We start from the raw sequence: 22,873 nt of genomic DNA, 5'->3' as shown, positions 1-22,873 counted from the left end.
CCTGCTTGGTGTTCATACATTTGTTCTCTACATCTGTGTCTCAGTTTCTGCCCTGCAAACCGGTTCATCTGTACCATTTTTCTACGTTCCACATATATGCGTTAATATATGATATTTGTTTTTCTCTTTCTGACTTACTTCACTCTGTATGACAGTCTCTAGATCCATCCACGTCTCAACAAATGACCCAATTTCGTTCCTTTCTATGGCTGAGTAATATTCCATTGTATATATATACCACATCTTCTTTATCCATTCATCTGTCGATGGGCATTTAGGTTGCCTCCATGACCTGGCTATTGTAAATAGTGCTACAATGAACATTGGGGTGCATGTGTCTTTTTGAATTATGGTTTTCTCTGGGTATATGCCCAGTAGTGGGATTGCTGGGTCATATGGTAATTCTATTTTTACTTCTTTAAGGAACCTCCATACTGTTCTCCATAGTGGCTGTATCAATTTACATTCTGACCAACAGTGCAAGAGGGTTCCCTTTTCTCCACACCCTCTCCAGCATTTGTTGTTTGTAGATTTTCTGATGATGCCCATTCTAATTGGTGTGAGGTGATACCTCATTGTAGTTCTGAGTTGCATTTCTCTAATAATTAGTGATGTTGAGCAGCTTTTCATGTGCTTCTTGGCCATCTGTATGTCTTCTTTGGAGAAATATCAATTAAGGTCTTCTGCCCATTTTTGGATTGGGTCGTTTGTTTTTTTAATATTGAGCTGCATGAGCTGTTTATATATTTTGGAGATTAATCCTTTGTCTGATGATTCATTTGCAAATATTTTCTACCATTCTGAGGGTTGTCTTTTCGTCTTGTTTATGGTTTCCTCTGCTGTGCAAAAGCTTTTAAGTTTCATTAGGCCCCATGTGTTTATTTTTGTTTTTATTTCCATTACTCTAGGAGGTGGATCAGAAAAGATCTTGCTGTGATTTATGTCAAAGAGTGTTCTTCCTATGTTTTCCTCTTAAGAGTTTTATAGTGCCCGGTCTTACATTTAGGTCTCTAATCCATTTTGAGTTTATTTTTGTGAATGATGTTAGGGAGTGTTCTAATTTCATTCTTTTACATGTAGCTGTCCAGTTTTCCCAGCACCACTTATTGAAGAGACTGTCCTTTCTCCAATGTATATCCTTGCCTCCTTTGTCATAGATTAGTTGTCCATAGGTATGTGGGTTTATCTCTGGGCTTTCTGTCCTATTCCATTGATGTATATTTCTGTTTTTGTGCCAGTACCATATTGTCTTGATTACTGTAGCTTTGTAGTATAGTCTGAAGTCAGGGAGACTGATTCCTCCAGCTCCGTTTTTTTCCCTCAAGACTGCTTTGGCTATTCGGGGTCTTTTGTGTCTCCACACAAATTTTAAGATTTTTTGTTCTAGTTCTGTAAAAAATGCCATTGGTAATTTGATAGGGATTGCATTGAATCTGTAGATTGCTTTGGGTAGTATAGTGATTTTCACAGTATTGATTCTTCCAATCCAAGAACATGGTATATCTCTCCATCTCTTGGTGTCATCTTTAATTTCTTTCATCAGTGTCTTATAGTTTTCTGCATACAGGTCTTTTGTCTCCCTAGGTAGGTTTATTCCTAGGTATTTTATTCTTTTTGTTGCAATGGTAAATGGGAGTGTTTCCTTAATTTCTCTTTCAGATTTTTCATCATTAGTGTATAGGAATGCAAGAGATTTCTATGCATTAATTTTGTATCCTGCAACTTTACCAAATTCATTGATTTACTCTAGTAGTTTTCTGGTGGCATCTTTAGGATTCTCTATGTATAGTATCATGTCATCTGCAAACAGTGACAGTTTTACTTCTTCTTTTCCAATTTGTATTCCTTTTATTTCTTTTTCTTCTCTGATTGCCATGGCTAGGACTTCCAAAACTATGTTGAATAATAGCAGTGAGAGTGGACATCCTTGTCTTGTTTCTGACCTTCGAGGAAGTGCTTTCAGTTTTTCACTATTGAGAATGATGTTTGCTGTGGGTTTGTCGTATATGGCCTTTATTACGTTGAAGTAGGTTCCTTCTATGCCCACCCTCTGCAGGGTTTTTGTCATAAATTGGTGTTGAATTTTGTCAAAAGCTTTTTCTGCATCTATTGAGATGATCAGATGGTTTTTATTCTTCAATTTGTTAATATGGTGTATCACATTGATTGATTTGCATATATTGAAGAATCCTTGCATCTCTGGGATAAACCCCATTTGGTCATGGTGTATGATCCTTTTAATGTGTTGCTGTATTCTGTTTGCTAGTATTTTGTTGAGGATCTTTGCATCTATATTCATCAGTGATATTGGTCTGTAATTTCCTTTTTTTGTAGTATCTTTGTCTAGTTCTGGTATCAGGGTGATGGTGGCCTCATAGAATTGGGAGTTTGGGAGTTTTCCTTCCTCTGCAATATTTTGGAAGAGTTTGAGAAGGATGGGTGTTAGCTCTTCCCTAAATGTTTGTTAGAATTCACCTGTGAAGCCATCTGGTCCTGGACTTTTGTTTGTTGGAAGATTTTTAATTACAGTTTCAATTTCATTACTTGTGATTGGTCTGTTCATATTTTCTATTTCTTCCTGATTCAGTTTTGGAGGGTTATACCTTTCTAAGAATTTGTCCATTTCTTCCAGGTTGTCCATTTTATTGGCGTAGAGTTGCTTATAGTAGTCTCTTAGTATGCTTTGTATTTCTGTGGTGTCTGTTGTAACTTCTCCTTTTTCATTTCTAATTTTATTGATTTGAGTCCTCTCCCTCTTTTTCTTGATGAGTCTGGCTAATGGTTTATCAATTTTGTTTATCTTCTCAAAGAACCAGCTTTTAGTTTATTGATCTTTGCTGTTGTTTTCTTTGTTTCTGTTTCATTTATTTCTGCTCTGATCTTTATGATTTCTTTCCTTCTGCTAACTTTGGGTTTTGTTTGTTCTTCTTTCTCTCGTTCCTTTAGATGTAACGTTAGATTGTTTGAGATTTTTCTTGTTTCTTGAGGTAGGCTTGTATAGCTATAAACTTCCCACTTAGAACTGCTTTTCCGGCATCCCATAGGTTTTGGATTATCGTGTTTTCATTGTCATTTGTCTCTAGGTATTTTCTGATTTCCTCTTTGATATCTTCAGTGATCTCTTGGTTATTTAGTAACGTATTGTTTAGCCTCCGTGTGTTTGTGTTTTTTATGTGTTTTTCCCTGTAGTTGATTTCTAACCTCATAGCGTTGTGGTCAGAAAAGATGCTTGATATGATTTCAATTTTCTTAAGTTTACTGGGGCTTGATTTGTGACCCAAGATGTGATGTATCCTGGAGAATGTTCCGTGCGCACTTGAGAAGAAAGTGTAATCTGGTGTTTTTGGATGGATGTCCTATAAATATCAATTAAATCTGTCTGATCTATTGTATCATTTAAAGCTTCTGTTTCCTTATTTATTTTCATTTTGGATGATCTGTCCATTGGTGTAAGTGAGGTGTTAAAGTCCCCCACTATTATTGTGTTATTGTCGATTTCCTTTTTTATAGCTGTTAGCAGTTGCTGTATGTATTGAGGTGCTCCTATGTTGAGTGCATATATATTTATAATTGTTATATCTTCTTCTTGGATTGATCCCTTGATCATTATGTAGTGTCCTTCCTTGTCTCTTGTAACATTCTTTATTTTAAAGTCTATTTTATCTGATGTGAGTATTGCTACTCTAGCTTTCTTTTGATTTCCATTTGCATGGAATATCTTTTTCCTTCGCCTCACTTTCAGTCTGTATGTGTCGCTGGGTCTGAAGTGGGTCCTTTGTAGGCAGCATATGTATGGGTCTTGTTTTTCTATCCATTCCGCAAGCCTGTGTCTTTTGGTTGGAGCATTTAGTTCATTCACGTTTAAAGTAATTATCGATATGTATGTACCTATTACCATTTTCTTAATTGTTTTGGGTTTGTTTTTGTAGGTTCTTTGTTTCTCTTCTGTTTCCCACTTAGAGAAGTTCCTTTAGCATTTGTTGTAGAGCTGGTTTGGTGGTGCTGAATTCCCTTAGGTTTTGCTTGTCTGTAAAGCTTTTGATTTCTCCATCGAATCTGAATGAGATCCTTGCCAGGTAGAGTAATCTTGGTTGTAGGTTCTTCCCTTTCATCACTTTAAGTATATCATGCTACTCCCTTCTGGCTTGTAGAGTTTCTGCTGAGAAATCAGCTGTTAACCTTATGGGAGTTCCCTTTTATGTTATTTGTCGTTTTTCCCTTTCTGCTTTCAGTAATTTTTCTTTGTCTTTAATTTTTGCCAGTTTGATTACCATGTGTCTCGGCATGTTTCTCCTTGGTGGGTTTATCCTGTATGGCACTCTCTGCGCTTCCTGGATTTGGGTGGCTGTTTCCTTTCCCATGTTAGGGCAGTTTTTGACTATAATCTCTTCAAATATTTTCTCTGGTCCTTTCTCTCTCTCTTCTCCTTCTGGGACCCCTGTAATGCGAATGTTGTTGCGTTTAATGTTGTCCCAGAGGTCTCTTAGGCTGTTTTCATTTCATTTCTTTGTTTTTTGTTTATTGTGTTTCGCAGCAGTGAATTCCACCATTCTGTCTTCCAGGTCACTCATCCATTCTTCTGCCTCAATTATTCTGCCATTGATTCCTTGTAGTGTATTTTTCATTTCAGTTAGTGTATTTTTCATCTGTGTTTGTTTGTTCTTTAATTCTTCTAGATCTTTGTTAAACATTTCTTGCATCTTCTCGATCTTTGCCTCCATTCTTTTTCTGAGGTCCTGGATCATCTTCACTATCATTATTCTGAATTCTTTTTTTGGAAGATTGCCTATCTCCCTTTCATTTTGTTGTTTTTCTGGGGTTTTATCTTGTTCCTTCATCTGGTACATAGCCCTCTGCCTTTTCATCTTGTCTGTCTTTCTGTGAATGTGGTTTTTGTTCCACAGGCTGCAGGATTGTAGTTCTTCTTGCTTCTGCTGTCTCCATTTTCAGTACTTTTCCATCATCCTGAACAGAAACTCTGTACCCATTAAATAATAACTCTCCTCTTCTCCCCGAGGCTCTAATAACTGCTATTTCTACTTTGTGCCTCTATGAATTTGCCTATTCTAGGTGACTTATGTAAGTGGAATCACATAATATGTGGCCTTATGGTGTTTTTTTTTTTTTTTTTTTTTTTTTTTTGCGGTATGCGGGCCTGTCAGTGTTGTGGCCTCTCCCGTTGCGGAGCACAGGCTCCGGATGCTCAGGCTCAGCGGCCATGGCTCACGGGCCTAGCCGCTCCGCGGCATGTGGGATCTTCCCGCACAGGGGCACGAATCCGTGTCCCCTGCATCGGCAGGTGGACTCTGAACCACTGCGCCACCAGGGAAGCCCCTTTATGGTGTCTTTTATAGCACAGAAGTTTTAAATTTTGAAGTTCAGTTTATCCTTCATTTTAAAAATAATTCTAACAATCCTAAAATTTTTAATTTATATTACTATTTGTGCTTTTGGTATCATGTCTAAGAAGCCATTTGCCTAATCCCAGGTCATGAAGACGTATTTTAACCATTTTTGAGTGTTCTCTTACTTGGCCCTCCCGTTTGTATATTAAACATCAACCAATATAAACTGTCAGTGGTCTGTCAGTGGTTTTATGAGAAGGGTTTATTAGATGTTGTACTATTTAAAAATTTTTAGATCAGGATAGTGGTTTCAAACTTTAGAATCTCTTGAGATGCTTACTGAAAACAGGTTCCTCAGATGATTTTTGTACATTTGTAGTAAACGTCTAGGAGACTTGGCATCATGTGGTTGAAACGTGTGGAATTAAGATAGTCCAGCATAATGATGAAGAGCCTGGATCCTGGATTTTGACTAGCTGGGTGTGAATCCTGCCTGTGCCACTTTCTTAGCCATATGATCTTGGGCCAGTCACTTGTTGTCTCTGGGCATTCATTTCATCTCTCAGGGTTGTTGCAAGGATTAAACAAGCTAATATCTGTGAAGCACTTAGAATAGTTTGGCAATAGTAAGCAGCACATGTGTGTTATATATTGTTATACCCTTTAACTCAGTAATATCATTTTCAGGGACTTAATCTAAGAATATTAACAGATATGTTGCATAAAGATATATGTATAACACTTTCATCAAAGACATTAATTGCAAGAAGTCTTCTAGATATATAGTCAGAAGACCTATGGTTAAATATCTTAATGAAATTTATGAAATGTCATGTAGCCATTTAGTCATATTCAAAAAATATTTAATGCCTTGGGAAAATAGTGATTTAAGTGAAAAAGTCAGATTAATATACAACTACTTACAAAGTAGGTCTCTAAACTTCTTTAAACATATGGGGCAGGGCAATGGAGTGTTGGTCTTGTAATGCATATAAATAAATAAGTTAAACTGTTGACAATGATTATCCTTGGAAGCTGGGAGGAATAATTTTAATTTTCCTCTATACTTTACTGTACTTTCTTGACTTCAGTGATAAGTATTTTATGCTCAGAAAAACAAATTAATTTTGAAAAAGACCAGAAGAGGGGAAAAGCCCAGTGTGAAATAGGAAAAATGATAGGAAAATAGGAAAAGCCCAATGAGAAAGAGGGTAATAGGATGATAGAAAAATAGGAAAAGCCCAGTGTGAAATAGGAGAGCGTAATGGGAATAGGAAACCTGCATCCTAATACTAGTACTGTTATTAAATGATTTTCAACCTTGATTGAATTTTGTCTCTTCCTTGGGGACATAGTTTCCTTATCTGTAAAATGAGAAATTGGACTAAAATTTAAAAGGCAGTATAGTAGAATGGTTAAGAGCTGCGAGGTCAGAAGTGGGGAGTTAGGGACTACAGCTGAGGAGATCATTACATGGGTTCATACCCTAGTTCTTATTTGCTTGGTGACTTCTGGCAAGTAATTTGCCAGAAACTCTGCCTCAATTTTCTTGTTTTTAAAGTGGGGTTAATAATAATACCTCACAGGGGAGTGGTGAGAATTAAGTGAATTAAATACATGTAAAGGACTTAATATAGAGCCTGGCACACAGTAAGAATTCAGTAAATGTTAACCATTTTTACTGGTATGTAGATCCTTTCTAATGAGGTTATTTATTGCGAATATTTTGAGTCAAGTGAGTGATTCTTAAATTTGTCATTTGAAAGTTTAATCAGTTTTCTATATAGATATTTTTGAGATTGTGGAGGCTATTGATTTGTGAAATAGAATGTTTTAGAGGCCCTGGCCCCCACTCCCAGCTTGCCTTATTTGTTTTGTGTTCTTGTACAGGCAACTTCTTTGAGGTCCTAAGTTATCTCATCCATGAGAGTATTTTATAGACCATTTCAGCAGTAAAAATCTCATATTTGATTTTTTTAGTTTTTTTCTAACTCTCTTTGTTCTGAAGCTGATGTGTGCAGCTTAATCTGCCTGTAATTAAGTTGCATAGGCCGTTAGGTTGTACCTATTTTTCTTCAACTGATGTTTCAATTTTAAACTCGAGAAATGGCATAAAGCCCAAGGGAATGTTACAGCTCAGTTGACTTGCCCATTCTAGAAAAAGTTAACGTTATATTGTAAACTCAGCTAGAAGTTGGTGGAGCATTCTCTCTGGTGTAACTCGATTGATGCATAGATGTTATTTAATTTAATCCCAGAAAAAGAATGTACCCAAATGTTTTCAGAGGTAAATCTGAGTGTGAAAATCACTTTCAGAGTCAGCAACCATATTGAAATTCATTTTTGGAACCCTGAACAAAGACTACAAAAATAGATGACTTTTGTAATGTTATATCATTTTCTTTCACTGACTATATGAGATAATTAAGTCTTTGGTGAATAGTGACTCAGCTATTCCATTGCTTGGGAAATTTTTGTCTGTGAACAGGTCACTCTGTGATACCTCAGTTTATAATGGCAGTCAAAATGAAGATGAAATTTGTATTTTAATACACTTATTCTTAGATCTTCAGAAGCTCTCTCCTTTTCTGCATGGAGTAACTGCAGTAGGCAGCCCACCATGGGGGGCATTATTTCTGTGTTAGAGAATAAATTAGTAGAGTTAACATTGCCAGGAAGCAAAAGGCAGTAGTTTGACTGCCACAGTTAAGGGATACAATTTGTTACTTATAACAGATATAAGGTATTTTCCTCTAATTGTAATAACTTGTTCATTAAACATACCTAGCTATAATCCTTATAACAAGAGAGTGGTATGTCTTTTGGCTTGATGGGTAAAATAAGCTTGAGACAGCTTTGTGCCTCACTGACACAAGAGGGAAAAATCTCTGCCTGACTTCGGAATTGGATTTTATTTTAGGATGAGTTGTTTCTGTAAGTATAGATATGAGAGAGTTCCTATCCTACATGTCTAATATCTTATTCTATCTCCCCATAGATTTAACTCAGTGCTTCCAAATTCCCCCAGCCTATACTTTTCATATCTTCTGCCACTTGGTTCACGTTAATTACAAAGTGTTTCTATTTCTCCCTCCATATTTTTCTTTCTGAATGTAAGAATTTATGAACTTTTCCTTTAAACATTAAAAAAAATTTTTTTTTTAAATTTATTTATTTTTGGCTGTGTTGGGTCTTCGTTGTCGTGCGCAGCCTTTCTCTAGTTGCAGTGAGCAGGGGCTACTCTTCATTGCAGTGCGCAGGCTTCTCATTGCAGTAGCTTCTCGTTGCGGAGCACGGGCTCTAGGCGCGTGAGCTTCAGTAGTTGTGGCTCGCGGGCTTAGTAGTTGTGGCTCGCGGGCTCAGTAGCTCCACGGCATGTGGGATCTTCCCGGACCAGGGTTCGAACCTGCGTCCCCTACGTTGACAGGCAGATTCTTAACCACTGCGCCACCAGGGAAGCCCCCTTTAAACATTTTAAATTGTCTTTTGCGTTTTGTTTCAGTTTTTAAAAATTTCATTTTTTCTTATAGAAGAGACTAGTAACATATTTGCTTCTGTGGAGGGAAATTGGGAAACTGTGGGGCATGGGAAAGAAGATGTACTTTTCACTGTACATTTGGAACCCATTAAATTTTTCTCCCATCTTTTTAAACTTAATTTTATAGAGTAGCATAAACACATTTACAAACTGTTTGTTTGTTTGATGGGTTTTATTTCTTTTAAAGTTGAGAACACAAAGTTTCTTAAAGTTGACCATTGAATGTTCTGTTGAAGGCATAATAGTAAGTTTACAGTGCTCCTTTATTTATTTATTCATTCGAATATTCATTCATTCATTCTGCTCCGGGTCATAGTTGCACCATGCGGGATCTTCGCTGTGGCATGCAGGCTCTTAGTTGTGGCATGCGGACTCTTAGTTGTGGCACGTGGACTCTTAGTTGTGGCATGTGGGATCTAGTTCCCTGACCAGGGATCAAACCCAGGCCCCCTGCACTGGGAACATGGAGTCTTATCCACTGGACCACCAGGGAAGTCCCTGCAGTCTTCCTTTAAGTGATTCACTTGATCCATAAACTTCAAAAGATGGATCACTGTAATAGAAGTGATGGCCTAGCTCTTCTAAAGGTGGTTTGGGATCAACTGTAGCAAACTAGACTGTGCTCTCAATTTCTTTCTTCACTTCAACATCAGTTTCCTTTCATTCTTCAACACTGGCAGTATTGCTGTGTGCTATTCTATCTCGGAGAAGCATAATAGGGTCACTCTTCTTACTTCTTGTATTTCTTCTTGTGTATAGTAACCGGCTCCAAGATCATGCATACTGTGTCCTTCATAATATTGAGTCTGCAACTCTATCAGTATGATCCCCTATACAGATCTATAATAGGCAGCTGCAATCTTTGTTGCCTCCTGGACACAGAGAGCATCCATTCCATCTGACCTAAGCCCAGGAAGAAAATTGTCTTTCTTGTAGTAATCAGTGATGGCTGCTGCTCTCTAAACAGATGTTCCCATTACACAGTGGTTTTTCTCACAGATGAAAATAAACGGTCATTTCCACAAAGTTGCCATGTTGTATGCTTCAAATATAAAGTCAAACAGACCTCATTTTTTCCATTATACAATTGGCCCTCCCTATCCATGGGCTCTGTATCCACCGATTCAACTAACTGCAGATTGAAAATGTTTGGGAAAAAAATTCCAGAAAGTTCCAAAAAGCAAAAATTGAATTTTCTATGCACAGGCAACTATTTACATAGCATTTATATTGTATGAGGTATTATGAGTAATCTAGAGATGATTTAAAGTATATGGGAGGATGTGCATAGGGTTATATGCAAATACAATGCTATTTTATATAAGGGACTTGAGCATCTGAGGATTTTGGTATCCATGGAACCAATCCCCCTTGGTATCCTGGAACCAATCCCCCTTGGATACTGAATGGTAACTGTACTTACAGGCCAGACCAGTGCTCAGGGGAACCTGAGCTCTGACAATGCCCTGATCCCCGTAGAAAGGTCTTAGTGTACATGTGTATTAATCCTACTTTTCCTTTAGCACAACCTTCTCTTTGTCCTGTAAACTCTACAAATTTCTAGGACAGAAAGTCCACAAGTAAAGCTAAAGCCATGAGCCCGGTAAGCTGTGATGAGATGATCTATGATTTTTATCCCGACCTAAAGTCCCCCACAAACTTCTTGACATTACATAAGTAACAAAAACCACGAATAACTTTCTGTTTGATTCCATTGGCAAACAGTCTGTATCATCCTGTAGAGTCTGAGTCTCTCTTCACTACCGAGCACTGTTGTGATACGAGGGCCCTCTTACTACCCATGAAGGTCACATTTCTTCATTTCAAATGTACCATCATTTGCACAGTTACGGGATGCCACCAGTGTTCTGCTAGCCATGACCCGCAGGAAACGGTGAGAATCTTCCTCTTAGAGGATCTTCCTCCTGAGTGTAGGTCATGGTGGTGGGAGCAGTGATGACATGCTCTATGCTGGGCCATAGGCACACAGATATTTTTAAAGAGTGCAGAATATTCATGGATGGACTGCAGTTTTCTTAACTGTTCTTCCATTGTTGAATATTTACATAGATTCCATCTTTTAAAACTATTATAAATTTTGCTTTCTGAATATCTTTATACCTAGATCTTTATATATGTTTTTTATTACTTCTGTAGGCTAAGTTCTCAGAAGTAAATCAAAGGGGACATTGTTTTAAAGCTTACTTCGTATACTTTGCCAGACTGCTTTCCAGACAGGTTGTGCCAATTTACACTCCCATGACCAGCTTGTGAAAATGTTTCTCTTATGTCACTCTTGAACGCACTGAGTGTTATTTAAAATACTTTCTGCCACTTTTATCAGTAACAAGCTGAATCCCTTAAATTTTTATATTACAAAGTTATTTCCTATGTGCGTGTATATATTCATATATTCTTTTCATCCTTCCTCTGTTCATTGGCCTTTTAAAAACAGCTTTATTGAAGTAGAATTTACATTCCATTAAATTTACCCATTGTAAAAGTAAGTTTAGTTTACTTGAAGTTAATGGTTTTTAGTAAATCTGTAGTTTTGTAATCATTACCATAATCTAGCTATAAAACATTTTCATCACCCCCAGAAGTTCTCTTGTGCCTATTTGCATTCAGTGCTTGATTCCCACATGCAGCCTTAGGCAACCACTGATCTGTTTTCTGTCTCTATAGATTTGCATATTCCAGAAATTTTAAATAAACAAAATCATACTATATGCAGTCATTTGTGTCTGGCTTCTTTCCGTTAGCATTATGTTTTTGAGGTTCATCTATTTTATAGAATGTATCAACAGTTCATTCACTTTATTGCAGATATATCTTATTTATTCAATGGTTGATGGATATTTGGATTGCCTCCAACTTTTGGTTATTATGAACAGCGCTGCTAGGAACATTTGTGTACAGTACTTTGTGTCTTTTATTTCTCTTGGCTAGATACCTAGGTGTAGAATTGCTTGGAACCCATTACATTTTATATCATTACTTAGCCACAAAAAATGTTTCTTGTTTTTTTTGCGGTACGCGGGCCTCTCACTGTTGCGGCCTCTCCCGCTGCGGATCACAGGCTCCGGACGCGCAGACTCAGTGGCCATGGCCCACAGGCCCAGCCGCTCCGTGGCATGTGGGATCTTCCCGGACCAGGGTACGAACCCACTTCCCCTGCGTCGGCAGGCGGACCCTCAACCACTGCGCCACCAGGGAAGCCCAAAAATGTTTCTTTTAAAGAAAGGATGATAGCACTGTATTTGAGAAGAAACATAAATAAATGATATAAAAGAGTTGAACTGGAATGATTGGATCAGGCAAGTGAAAATTTCTAAGACATGCAGTATGACTGTATAATAATGTAAACCCCTTCAGGATTTATTGGTACATGAGCAACTGCTAGAGCCTAAAACCAAGTGAAGGCAAAAAAAAAAAAAAAAAAATTAATGAATATCTAAGTAAACATTGATAACTACTTTGGTTCTGTGAAAAATGAGAACAATGGAAATAGAACATCATTTGCATTCATTATGACAGCAAAATGAGTATATATAACACACAAAATGTCCTTTGCAATATAAAAGGTCAACAAGATTTTTGTAGGTGGACCAAAGAACTATGCAGTCAGTTTGTTCAAGATGAATATATGTAGTAAACAAACAGACATCCTTGCTAGTAACCACAGAAATAAGTATCTTACAAAATGGTTGTTATATTAAATTAGCAAAATGAAAATATGTAGTGCTAGAAAGGTTGTGGTAGTGACGTTAGCTTTGTGTTTTGGTCTAGTCCAAGTGCAAAGCAGTGTGGCAGAGCTTGTCCACATCTATGGAGTAGTAAGATTCTGGGGTAACCTCTGTTTTAGCTTCTTTGAATGTAATTAACATGTTTTAATAGTAAATTAATAAGGGAAGAAGTAAACCAAAAGACAACAGCTACAGATTTCTCCCATGTGCTGAAATCCAGTCTGGTTGTGCTTTTCTCTCTCTGCTCTCTCTGTGACTCACCTAAACTCTGGAGGCACTAACCCAACTCAGCTATTTTTCTCTCTGGCCTGGAGAGCTGCATGTGATCTGAATCCTGCTTTTCCAGCTTTCACTAAATCCTGGATCCAGTTGTCCTTTAATCCTATGACTCACACCTTGAGAGTCACCCCCACCCCACTCCAAGAAAATGCTTTTAACTTTCTCATAGTGAGTAATAATTCTGTCACATCTTTTCCATGCTTTAATGATTTTGTGTTAGGTGCTCATTTGAAAATACGCTTCCGGTTGATTTTCTTTTTTTTAAAGTTCTTTGCAGAGTTCTTCTGTATGGGTGGGGCCAAACACTTACGAGTCACTCCCAGTTAGTACAGTACAGCCATCCAAGAGTAAGTGATTTTTCAGTGTGACAAATTGTCTGCCAAAAAATTATAAAGTAGAGCTAAAATCAAGAAACGGAAATTGATCCTTGCCCTGTTTATTTCCCCCTGTATCTTCAAGTTATCTCTTTTCTTCCAGTGTCAAAAATTCTTTCCATTCCTGACAAATTTTTATTGTATTGGTAATATTCTTCCCTAAGTACTAGCATTATAGGTTTTTACATCATCCATACTTAAATACTTTTCCTTATTATATAAGGCTATGAGTTTTATTGTTAGTTGAGTTTATATAAAGTCGTGGGTGAAGTATTATGTAACAATCAAGAAGTCAGGCATGATAAAAAGTAAAAATCTTCCTATTCATTTTATTATACTTGACAACAATTTTTGGTTTATTAAGAAATACATCACCAATTTTCTTTGTATAGAGCAACCACAAATACTCTTCTACTAAAACTGTAAATACTCTTCTACAGGAGGTAGTGGTGCAACTGTATTTAGTTCTTTAGTCTTTTCCACTCAGATTGGCTTGACTACTTAGGGACCTCAGGAAGAGCTGACCTGTAGATTCTACTAATTTTTGAAAAATTAATACAACAGAATTGGAAAGTCCAGACTGTTACGTGATTTGACTTGATTTCTGATCCCCACCAGTGTATTCAGGTCACTACACTATCTCTTTTTAAACTGGTAAAGGTGTTAGTCCTTGGCTGGTTCCCTGGCCTCTTGGTTATTTCTTTTCCTGAGTTTTTCTGTAGCTTTTTGACTGTTTTGTCTGAAATTCCTTCAAGCATATTCTCCACTAACTCTCCATAAAGTGTTAGTGTTCCTAAAAGTTCAATCATTGTTTTCCTCGTAAATGTTATTTTTGGATCATCTCATATATTATAATAATTTTAATTACCACTCAGATGCCTCTCAGATATCTTGAGCTCTAAGGTCTGAGTTTTCTACCCATTGCCTGCTTACATTTATTCACTTGAATGTCCTATAGAGACTCTAAAAACAATATACCCCAAATTGAAATGAATCATTCACCACCCCCTCCCCAGTATTTCCAAATACAGGTAATGGCCTTATCATCTGCTCAGTAGCTCATACTAGAAACTACTGCTTTTCAACACTGAGCACTTAAGATCTGTCACTAAGCCCGTTTCACTGCTTCTAACACTGTCCAGTTTAGGACCTTGTTATTTCTTTATTTCAATAACTGTAACTGGTCTCCCTGCCTTCAGTCTAGTACCCCTCAAGCTATTCCCTCCCTGAGTGAAATGTCAGTTTGATCTTAGTATTTACCTATCTAAACCCTATAGTGGCAAGTCCCCTATCATCTATATCATAAAGGTTGTACTGCATGAATCATCTTAAAAGGCTTGGTGACTGCTCACCTCTCCAGCATGATTTCCTGTCATTCTCAGTCTTGTGCTTCACATGCCACCCCCCCACTATGTTGTTTCTCACCTCTGTTTGCTCATGCTGTTTCAGTCCCCTCCCTTCTCATCGTGATTCACTCTTTTTTTTAAAAAAATAAATTTATGTATTTATTTATTTATTTTTGGCTGTGTTGGGTCTTCGTTTCTGTGCGAGGGCTTTCTCTAGTTGTGGCAAGCGGGGGCCACTCTTCATCGCGGTGCGCAGGCCTCTCACTGTCGTAGCCTCTCTTGTTGCGGAACACAGGCTCCAGATGCGCAGGCTCAGTAGTTGTGGCTCGCGGGCCCAGTTGCTCTGCGGCATGTGGGATCTTCCCAGACCAGGGCTCAAACCCGTTATCCCCTGCATTGGCAGGCGGACTCTCAACCACTGCGCCACCAGGGAAGCCCCTGATTCACTCTTAATCAGCCTTCATGACTCAACGTGGGACAGTTCCATCAGAAGCCTTTTCTGAATCCTCAGGATTGGGTCAAGTACCCTTGCTCTTTACTGGATTATTCTTGTTAGTACATGAAACAGTGTAATTTTTCTCATATTAAAAAATTATTATCTTGACCCCACTTTACTTTCTAGCTACTGCCCATTTCTTTGCTTCCCTTTAGGGCAGAACTCCTTAAAAGATTTGTCTATATGTACACTTTCTCATTTCCCTCCATCCATTTTCTCTTGAATCACTCTGGTGAGGCTTTCATTGTCCACTGCATCCACAGTTCTTGTCAGGGTCATCAGTGGCTTCCAGGTTGCTATTTCCCTTGGTCAGTTCTTATTCCTAATCTTCCTTGATCTTTCAGCATCATTTGACATAGTTGATCTCTTCCATGTTCTTGGAAACATCATTCACAATGGCTTCCAGGACACAACACTTTACTTCACTGGCCATCTTTGAAATTTCCTTTGCTTGGTCTTCATCTCCCTGACCTATAAACTTTGGACTGCTTCAACACTCTGTCCTTGGTACTCTTGTCTATCTGTACTTGCTTAATGATTTCATTCTGTCTCTTAACTTTCAGTTCTTTGTATATGCTGATGACAACCACATTTTTATCTCAAGCCCAGACTTTTTCCCGGACTCTAGGTTCATATCCAGCTGCCTTTTTGACATTTTCACCTGATATCTAACATACACCTCAAATTTAATATGTCCAAAGCTGAACTCCTGATACCTCCCTAACCTCAACAAAAAACCTTCTCACGTTCAGCCCTTCCAGTTCACATAGGGGCAGTTACAGTTGATCCTTAAACAACATGGGTTTGAACTGCATGGGTCCAGTTATATGCAGATTTTTTTCAGTAGTAAATACTACAGCGCTACATGATCCGAGGTTGGTTGAATTCCTGGATATGGAACTGCAGATACAGAGGGCCAGCTATAAGTTAAAAGTTATATGGGAGTTTTCAACTGCATGGAGGATTGGTGTCCCTAACCCCAGTGTTGTTCAAGGGTCACTTGTATATCCTTCTAAGTTGCTTGGGTCAAAAACTTTGGTATCCTTCTTGACTCCTTTTTTTCATATTTTACATCCAGTCTGTCAGGAAATCTTGTGCTGTACAAATATTATCATTTTGTGTGTGTGTTGTATAAAAGGTTAATGTTATGCTTTTCCAGTTTTATAGCACTGTTTTATTTTAAGGGCAGGGATCCTGAAGACCATATTTATACCAGATGCCTTAATTTGATTCCCCCCTCTCCCCCTCCCCGCCACATAAAGAACTCTGGTGGGTTGCTGAAGCTCTTCCATTCAGAACTGAGTCCTGTAATCTGAAAGAACAAAGAGCAAGTGAGCTGTTAACCCTCTTAAGTACCTTTCATAAGTCAGTGATTTTACTTCTGAAGTGTGTTCTTGTGTCAAGGAGATGACTAGTTTATTAACCCTTTTGAATTTATTGAACTTTGATCTCCCTTGATATTTAACTCTTTTTTTTTCCTGGCAAATTCTGTTTTTCTGTGTTTTTCTCTCTTTGCATAGTTATATTTTTCTATTTGTTTGGGGGTTTGTTTTGTTTGTTTCTTTTCATCTTCTTTTCACTTTCTTCCATCAAATGATGATAATGCGGAATTGAAGATTTGTTAGCCTTATTGAATAAAGTTTTAGATCTCTTTTAATATTATTAAAGTTTAACTCTTTAAGATTTCTTTTTTGTGGAGATAAGCACTGTGAATAGTTTGTATACATTCTTTCAGATTTTTGTTTTCTAATGGCGTATAAGCATATATCGTTTTTTTTTTTAAGATGAATCTCAATTTCAGGATATTTTATTTTATTATTTTATTTCTTTGGCTGTGTTGGGTCTTAGTTGCGGCACATGGGATCTTCGCTGAGGCACGCGGGATCTGTTGTTGCACTGCTTGGGCTTCTCTCTAGTTGTGGCGTGTGGGTTTTCTCTCTCTACTTGTGGCACACGGGCTCCAGGGCGCCTGGGCTCTGTAGTTTATAGCACATGGGCTCTCTCCTTGAGGTGCGCGAGCTCAGTAGCTGTGGCGCATGGGCTTAGTTGCCCCATGGCATGTGGGATCTTAGTTCCCCAACCAGGGATCAAACCTGCATCCCCTGCATTGTAAGGCGGATTCTTTACCACTGGACCACCAGGGAAGTCCCTATCATTCTTTTTATAAAAGGGATCACTGGGGCTTCCCTGGTGGCGCAGTGGTTGAGAGTCCGCCTGCTGATGCAGGGGACACAGGTTTGTGCCCCGGTCTGGGACGATCCCACATGCCGCGGAGCAGCTGGGCCTGTGAGCCATGGCCGCTGAGCCTGTGCGTCCGGAGCCTGTGCTCCGCAACGGGAGAGGCCACGACAGTGAGAGGCCCGCGTACTGGGGGGGAAAAAAAAAAAAGGGATCACTGTATGTCTTGATATATTTTAATTTCAGTACCCATACCGTTATATTATTTTTGATGATTATGATGTCTGATATTTAATCAGACAGTTTGGCTGGGCATTAGTAGTTTCCAGTTTTTAACTTCTATTAACATGGCTTCGGTACATACTTAATGCATTTGTCATTGTACATGTGTGCATTTCATTGTTTCTATAGGTTAGATTCCTGGATGTGGAATTGCTCAGCCAAAGAATATAAGCATTTAAAATTTTAATAGGTGTTGCTGAATCATTTTCCAAAATGATTGTAGCAGTTTACACTCTTATGCCCAGGGTATATATGCCCAGTATATTTCCCAGTATGTGAGAGAGCTGTTTCTCCACATTTTTATATTGCCAGAGCCAGGTATCACTATTCTTAATCTTTGCCAAACTGATATTGACCACATTGATAATTGTCCATCTTCCTGAGCTTTTTGGTCTCTTGAAAGTTTTGGAGTTAGATGTTTGTTTGCCCCTTCCCATACATGTCTCTTTCTCTCTCTCTTTTTTTTTTTAAACAGAAAATTCAAATAGTATAGGAGGGTGTAATGGGAAAACCTCTGCCCTGCCCTAGTAATTTATATGCTACTTAGGTGTCCTAAGGAGCATTTTTAGTTTTGAACTGAGTGAGTTAATGCTTCTGGAGCATTATTCCATGATTTCACTGGATTTCCAACCCTGTCACTCACTCAGGGCCAGGAGTATAGTAGGGCTCTGGTTTAGAAATGGAGTTAAATGACATCTGTTAAATATCACTTGCTTAATTTATTCAGAAGTTAGTTCACACTGTCAGATGAGCTGTAGATTGCTAATCTGTGCTATATATTCTGAGTGTATTTACATATATCTGAGGGTAGTAATTTCCTTTTGATATAACTATGATTAGGGAATTCCCTGATCCATATTGTGATGTGTTTCATATTTTTTATAAATGGTTTTCAGTCTGTGCTGTGAGACAGAGATTTAGCTGCTTCTTTGCACAGGTTGTGGTTATTTATGGTAATATTCATGTGTAATGGGGCAATGACATGCTATTTTTAACATCTGTATTTGTTAGAGTTCAGCTGTTACTGATTTATTTATATCTCTATCAGCTGTTTACTGTTTAAGTAATTAACTGGTAAATTATTTTTAAGAACTTTAGCTTAAGAAAGGTTATAAGGAAAAGGCATAAAGGAAAGTCTTGCATCAGTTCTCTGAAGAAAGTTTCAGTGATTACACGTTTATGCATATTCTGTGAATTTAGTAGTAATAGCTGCCATTTGTTTAGCAGTTACTGTGTACAAATGCTGTACTAAATACCTTACATGCTTAACATCATTTAACCTTTACAACAAACACTCAGAGGTACATACTGATATTATCCCCAATTTATAAATAGGGATTTATAAATAACCCTTTATAACTAAAGGGATGCTCAGAGAGGTTAAATAACATGCTCAAGGTCACACAGTATGTTAGAAGGTGATGGGGCTGGAATTCAAACCTTTAACGTATGCTCTGTTCCATATAGCATATTGCTATTTGGATGTAATACAGTTTGGCCTATCCTATGGTAAATCAAAACTTTATAGCTTCCATTCTAAAGTATGAATTATTTCATTTATTTGAAATGTATTTTAAAACATCATTTGTTACTTGTGTCTATTGGAACTTTCTGACAGGGAATAAATGTTATAGTTTTAAAAAGATGGAATTGTAATGCTGTTCAGACTATGATTTGGACATAGAGGGTTGGGAGTTAGAGGCTTAACCTGGAATAAAGCCTTGAGTCTCTGGTTCAGGTGTAATATTATTTAGTGAGAAATGTTATTTGAACAAGAAATCTTATTTGTTAAGATATTTAAACTGGGGCTTCAGAAAGAAAAGGAGGCTTTTAACAAGTAAAGAGTGTGGGTGGGTGGAAGCAAGGGCTTTTCGGGTCCAAGCACAACATAAGCAAGCATCATACCTGGGGCTTGTGTAGGGAATGGCTAGTAGTTACGCAAGGATGGAATGGATGGTACTTTTAGGAAAAGTGGAAAATCCAGTTTGATAGGGTGATTGAGGTCATTATGAAAGATTTTGAAAGTTATCAGAGCTCTCAGATTTAATTTTGAAGGCAAAGGGTCAACAGCCATTTTACAAAGGGAAACAAAATGGTCAGGTTTGTATTTTAGGAAATAAATCTAGCATCAGTGTAGAGGGTGAAGAGTGTGGAATCATAGCCATCGTCTTTGCAAATGTTACGGGCCTGAGTTAGAGGAACAGTAATGGGGAGGGAAAGGCAGTGTGGAATTGAGAGATTATTCTGAATCAGAATTCCTAGGAATTGGTGACATATTGAATGCCCTATGGGGTTATTGACATTATTACTACTGATAGTATTTGTTGTTATTACTGTTTTGCACTTGCTCTAAGTGACTTTGGAAAGTCACATATTCTATTTTTAGTAGCTGATGGCTGAATTCCTATTCACAGACGCTCAGGAAATGGTGGGTAAATGATGGAATGAGTCGGGGCTATAAATATCACACTCACGAAATATTTATTTAAAATACTTGTTTGGGGCTTCCCTGGTGGCGCAGTGGTTAAGAATCCACCTGCTAATGCAGGGGACACGGGTTCGAGCCCTGGTCCGGGAAGATCCCACATGCTGCGGAATAACTACGCCCGTGCGCCAGAACTACTGAAGCCAGTGCACCTGGAGCCCGTGCTCTGCTGCATCAAGAGAAGCCACCACAATGAGAAGCCTGCGCACCGCAACAAAGAGTAGCCCCCGCTCACTGCAACTAGAGAAAGCCCACGCGCAGCAACGCAGACCCAACGTAGCCAAAAATAAATAAATAAATTTATTCAAAAAAATAAAATACTTGTTTGATGCCTGTTCAGCAGGCATTTTATTAAGGGCTAGGGATATCACTTATCTTGATCTTCAAGGGATTTACCATGGTCATGAGGTGTCTAATAGACCTTATTTGCCATTCTTACTTTCTGTGTAATCTTTGGGCATATAATTTAACTTCTTACCCTGTATGTTCATGTGGGATACTACTTATTTCATAGTGTTCTGAAGTTTAGATAAGGTTATGTGTATAAAGTGCCTAGCATAGTCCCTGGCATATGCTTGTTCCCTTTTAATCTGCCGTGGACATGGAAGCTGGGAAACTCAAATTTATTAGGATTGTATGTCAAATAGGTGGTAGAAGGTAGTGAATGCGTTTCTGAAAGAAATTTTGAAAGTTCACTTTTCCTGATAATTTGGCATCATAAGGCCTGATTGCTGTTTTATGATTTTATTGTGACCGTAGAGAGGTTACTTAGATGGGTTGCTTGTGTTTCAGCCTCAACCTGCGGATCCATCAAATGAACAAAATCATTCCTAATTCATGTGATGGTTGGTAGAAACATTAGAGATAGTGGTTGTGAAATGACCAGACAAACATGAGTAGCATAGCAGAATAGTTGAGATTAAAAACTTTAAAATGTACATCTCTCCCCATTACTACCTTTGGCAGGTTAGTTAACCTATTTTAGTCCTAATTTCTTTATCTGTGGTATAGGGATAATAAAACATCTACCTCATAGGACTGTTTTAAAGAATAAGTGGAAGACTGCATGGAAAGTAGTTTATCCAAGCATATGGTAAGAACTCAAAAAAACTTGTGATTATTGTAAATTATGTGGTATCTTTTTGACACTGTTGAACAATTAACTCTTCTTTGGCTTTGCTCTGTGTTTAAAATTTCTGTATACATAGGTGAATTCTGGATATAAGTGATGTTGCCTTTCATGGTAGTGAAAGAAATCAACAACCCTTCTAAAAGAAAAACTTCCCAGCAGCTTCACCTTTGGCCCTTAAAACCTTGGGAAAATGTTTAAGGCCTTGTATTAAAGCCGTAGGTAGAGGTGGAATTTGAATGTGATACTTTCTGTTACTAAATTTCAGTTCAAAATTAAAAAAAGAATTAGTGACTCTTAATTGGGGGCATTACCTACTCATCCTGAGAAACAGTGGATGTTATGAGAGATATTGGGAAATGTCATGAGAGATATTGGGAATAGACTATGTTTTGAATATCTGAATCATGTAGGGGGCAGAAAAATGGGAGCCTCTGCACTATACTCAACCCCGTAAGGGGTTTATTTTCTTTGGTCCCAATAGTCATTTCCCATTGTTTCATAAATTTCATCATTATTATTTCTATATATTCACTTATAGTCCTCAGTAACTGTTTTCTCTTCTCTTTCAAAGTAGAAGTATTATAATTTTTAAAGAACTCCCCTATGGATGTGTGAATTGTCAAAGCCTTGAGGAGATAAATCTCTTGAAGAATTAACTGTCACTAAAAACAGGGAGACGTGAGTAAAGAACAAGTTGTCTTCAACATTAAAATTATATGCCAACCTGAGTGGTTATGCTTAAAGAATAGAAAAGGCCATCATAATCATTTTGATTACTTTATTAAGCATTTTAAAAAGCTATGAATGTTCTTTTGGGGGGCAGATGTACTATTTGTGTCTTTTAACATTTCCATTTGGTTTGTTTGCCAAATAGACTGTTTCATGTGTGGGCAGTTTTTTGTTTTTGTTTTCCTAAATAAGATCTAGATTCCTGTTTTGCCAATTTTGCTAATCTTTAATGGAAAAAAATTAATTTCTCCTTCTCCCCTACCTCCTAGTGACTGTATAAATCAATATCAACTGTCCTTAGATTTAGCCCATAGTGTGCATTATTAAACAATATGTAGGGCTACATCCTTTAAATATAGTGACCTTGTTCTGTATTTCCCACAAATGTGATCACAATGATTTCCTTTTGTGGCAAACAAGACTGTTACTCTATGGGTGAGGTTTTTTAACTATCAGAGATAAAGAATGGAGGTGCAATTATTTTATTGTTATTTCAGCTGACCTCAGGATGGTTTAAGCTAACATTTTGTGAGGAAAATAATGATCTATAAATTATTGTCAGAGTATTATGTATTTAAAATATCACAATATCCCTTTACTCTATCCTTAATATGCTAAAATATGTGGTATTTTAATAAAGACATGTTTATTTTAGGTATTGATGTTAAAATTTTAACGTTTGAGGTTAAGACCTCTTGGGGTCTAAAAGATTGAGTTTGAGATCAGTATCTGTTCTTTAATTACCTCAGTAGGAGCTTCAAAGACAAAGAAGAATGCATCTTGCTATGATTAACACACTGTGAGAGGAGAAAATAATCAGGATTTGCCTGTCAACCCATCAGTTTTGGGTTATAGGAAATAGGTTAATCTCTTCCAAATTGGAATTTGGTACAGGCTTTCAGTAGCCTCACCTCTCAGAACTGTAGTGTTCTGATTATATGTT

General features: G+C 37.7%; 1 protein-coding gene and 1 pseudogene across 15 annotated transcripts in view; one reads left to right on the top strand and one right to left on the bottom strand.

Moving 5' to 3' along the window:
* SLMAP (sarcolemma associated protein) overlaps positions 1-22,873 on the top strand; it is a 150,808-nt gene that overhangs the window by 30,025 nt on the left and 97,910 nt on the right. The window lies entirely within an intron of this gene.
* On the bottom strand, positions 5,575-10,762 carry LOC309966959 (pyruvate dehydrogenase E1 component subunit alpha, somatic form, mitochondrial-like; annotated as a pseudogene). The gene is made up of 2 exons: positions 10,717-10,762; positions 5,575-9,949 (listed from the first exon to the last, which is right to left on the bottom strand). The product of its transcript is annotated as a pyruvate dehydrogenase E1 component subunit alpha, somatic form, mitochondrial-like (transcript).

This window comes from Leucopleurus acutus (genome assembly GCF_964270905.1).
Source record: "Leucopleurus acutus genome assembly, chromosome: 10".
Taxonomy (NCBI): Eukaryota; Metazoa; Chordata; class Mammalia; order Artiodactyla; family Delphinidae; genus Leucopleurus; species Leucopleurus acutus.
Note: the sequence above shows the minus strand (reverse complement) of the source record. Positions and strands in the feature narration are given on the sequence as shown.